Source organism: Triticum urartu, chromosome 7A (assembly GCF_056163025.1).
Source record: "Triticum urartu cultivar PI428250 chromosome 7A, HENAU_Tu73, whole genome shotgun sequence".
NCBI lineage: Eukaryota > Viridiplantae > Streptophyta > Magnoliopsida > Poales > Poaceae > Triticum > Triticum urartu.
The window spans coordinates 191,379,139-191,383,127 of NC_141879.1; positions in this window are offsets into that span (position 1 = coordinate 191,379,139).

Sequence of the window (3,989 nt, forward strand, 5' to 3'; positions counted from 1 at the left end):
AGGTTAGAGCCATCACCGGCGATCAGTTCATCGTCATCTACACACGTGGATCCGAGACGGTGAAAGCATGGCTTGCTCGCTTCCTACGCATGTTCAACAGTTCAACGGATGAGTGGGTTGCTGGGCTAGATGTTGAGTACACCAAAGTCCTGGGACGAGAGAAGGATCTAAAGTACAAAGAGGAAGAAGCCCGCCGTGATCCAGGTTTGCGTACATAACGTTTGCTTGGTCTACCACATATGCCATGCCGACGTTGAGTGCCAGGATTTTAAGAACTTCCTCAAGGACAAAAGAGTGAAATTCGTTACTGTAGGCTTTAAGAACGACAGTGACGTCCTGCATCGGATAGGTCTCGTTGTAGGCCAGCCCTTCGATCTCCAGAAGGCAAGCCTGGTGTCCTCCTTTCAACCTTCATTGCTGACCCTCGCAGCAGCCATGATTGATCCTTCGTACGCTAAACTGAAGAAACCTCATCACGAGTTTCATCATGCATGGGAGTAGAAGACATTAGATGAAGATCACATCCTGTACGCAGCAATGGATGCCTACCTTTGTTTAAATATCTACAAGGGTTGGATGAAGAAGCAGAGCCCAGTGTCCGGTTCAAGCAAAGAAGCGTCGGCGAAGAGGAAGAGGAAGAGGGACGAAGTCGAGGACGTGGACTCGGACTCCAAGTAGGTGGCAGTGCCGTCGCTCATGATGGTTCTACTGCAGTGTCAAGCGGACTAGTTGCTTATTAGTTTATTTTCAAGGGTGTGTTGTGCTGAGGCCCCAGCAGAACTATGTTTATGTTCTTTCTCGTTATTTGAACTCTTTAGTACGTACAGTAGTACTAGTACTATGTCTTACTACTGTTCTTCTTGCAGTTGGTACTACTGCTCGTATCTTCGTGTTCCTATTGTACTTAATACGTTCGTACTAGTAGTATAATTTGGGTCAGTTGATTTGTGAAAGAAGTTCGACAGAGCGAAGGAAGAAGATGGCAGAAGAGGTGGAAGAAGCCCTTCTAGCCATCCATGTTGCATCAAACGGCTCACATGAGTTGACTGACCCAAATTGCTCCTTCAGATTGCAGGATCCACGTGGCATTCAAGGTCTCGAAGGTAGATTCTACGTCTGCACCCGGTTTGCGGGCTCGACGCGCGCGCGACCGGCTTCCGCCGTGATAGCCACCATGCGCGCCTCCTCCGCGTGGGCGGAGACGACAATGACACGCTAGTTCCTCCTCGCCGGCATGCTGGAGCATGCGCTCGTCCTCCTCTTCGTAAGCTGTGTGCATAGACGCGGCTCCACCAGCTGCTCGCGTGCTTGGCAGCGCGGTGGCATCGCGAGGAGGGACTGCAGATGACATGAGTGGGTGAGCCTTCGGCTTCATGGCACAGGGATGGCGGCGACACGGCGGTGACGGGCGAGAAATTGTTGGCCGGAGCAGGCGGGCGCCGGCGTGCGCAACGATGGTGGCGGCATATTGATGAGTGCGCGTGTGGGAGCTTACTTTAGTTTTATATATAAGGTTGGTCAAACTTAAAAGAAAACCATACTAGTACACATAAACATTAGACTTAGGCAGCGCTTTTATTAGTTACTGGCTTATGTTCTTGCCCATTGTGACCAGCCTTAGTACCACGACCACGAGACGGAATCCTGTGCAAGCATGTGAACCGCGGCCGCGCGGTCGATCGAACGGTGTATCACCGTGTCGTGCTCGAAGGAGATCCATTGAACCTTTTTGTGTGTGAAAACAATCCTCGAATATTGCTCAACTTGTTTTCCTGTGAAAGGTCTTGACGCTGCAATATTTCCATATATTTGAATTTAGCTCCAGTTCGTGTTTATTTGGATTTGGACGTTTTAGGTGCGCCCTAGTTTTTTAATACTGATTTTGTGTGTGTGACTGAGAGAGAACGTGTGTATGTGTCCATATGTGTGTTGTGGCGGAAGGGCAATGTGGAGACGGCGTGCGTGTGATACAGACATAAAGAGGTGTGAATGTGCAAATGATCGTGCATGAGTGAGACATAGACAGATGCCGATATGTTGTGTATACATGAGAGAATGGTCTTCTAGTTTACTTGTGTGTGTGAGAGAGAGGGGGGGAGAGAGAGACAGAGAGAGGAGCATCCGTAACACAACAACCATCTCTCTCGATTCGTCCGTCCCTTGCACGGTCGCATGCAACACATGCATCAACGCGCACATTTTGACACCCTCACCCGGCCCCTGCCCACCTCAAGGCCCGCACAATCTCTTCGTGAATACACATTTCTCTCCTTAGGTTTGTTTTCTCTCAATACCTCACACACACACACATAGAGACACACGCAGCACAACACACACACTCCCCCGAGCACACAATTCATCCCCATCCAAGGTTATACGGCGACCACTCTCGCTTGTGCTTCTTTGCACCCCCAACATGCACACCACCTCAATCTTCAAAGAGGGCAACGAGCAGATCGAAGATGGCGACCACACCGCGCTAGAGAATGCGGGGTCATTTGGAAGGAGGGGGATGTGACAACGGCTGACTGACTCCTCCCCCCACCCTCTCTCTCTCTTGCACAAAATTACCAATCCCTCTCTCCCCCGCACAAAATTGTCAATCCCTCAACCCACGAGATCCTTCCCCTCTCGTCCATGTTTTTCCTGCTCTCTCATCAAACATGTTGTCTCTTCTCCTTCCAGGTATACAAAATCCAGATGCACACGCATCTCATGTATATTACATGTATGCATCTTTCTCACAGACCTAACTTCTTCCTCTCTCTTTCTCTCTCTCTATCTCTCTCTCTTTCTCATTAGGTTTGTCTCCTACTCTCTCGTCCACATACATTCAATCTTTCCCGCCCTATCTGCTCCATCTTCAAAAGCTCTCTCTGCACGTTTCAATCACACATTGGGATATGTCAAAATGTTGCTTCTATAATGGCTGATGTAGAGTTATGGTTGTTCTTGTTGCATCCTACAAAGTAATAACTATGAAATGCATTTAGATTCTCATTTGACTGGGATTATGTGAGTTTGAGCATGTTGTGAAGTACTACAGACCTTGTATACATCTTGGGATTCGACAATGATTGTAACTATTGAATTGTATATACCATTACATTTGAAGTCAATAGCCTAATATATTTATTTCACAATTTCAACAAATGATTAGTTCACTACAAACTAAGAAAACAAATGTGTACTCCCTCCATTTTTATTTAAGTCCGCGTATAAGCATTGGTCAAAGTCAAGTTTTGTAAACTCTCAGAAAGCTTATAACAAAAAATATTAACATATACAATAACAAATAAATACCATTAGATTCATTATTGAATGTACTTTCACATCATACATATTTGTTATGGTAAATGTTTATATTTTTCTATAAACTTGGTCAAACTTTAGGAAGTTTGAATTCGGTCAAACCTAATATGCAGAGTTTACTACTACTACTACTCGCTAGTTTCTTAGCCAAATCACTCAACACGCCACACGGGGATTCCAGTGTCACAAAATTTTGAGGTCGGCGGGAAAATCTCCCGTGACCCTGATTCGAGCAGTGGGAAGTTACCATCATAGCCTTCGGAACAGGCCTACGGATGACGCTTGATAGGGGGCTGTTTTCGTAACTTCAGGTTCACCCTACCCAGCCAACCCCACCCCGCCACCCAGAGTAGGACACCTGAATACTCCCCAATTTCTATCCCCACCGCAAAATAGACTTCTCCACGGCACCGCAGCCTTCGTGCTCCTCCCCTTTACATCGGCGCACTCGTCCACCGCAGCGCATCTGCCTCATCGATGACCTCGTACGCCGCACTGGAGCCGGTCCACCATCATCATCGTACACGGAGCCTCTTCCCCGGCATCGTCTTCCACGGTCTCGGATCTACTTCCCGGAAGCCGGCGCCAAGCGCAGAAGTACCACCGTCATGGACAATGAACTGACTCCCGTTGCCGACCATGACTCACAGAGGCCGCCGCGACCAGTGTTCTGCTCC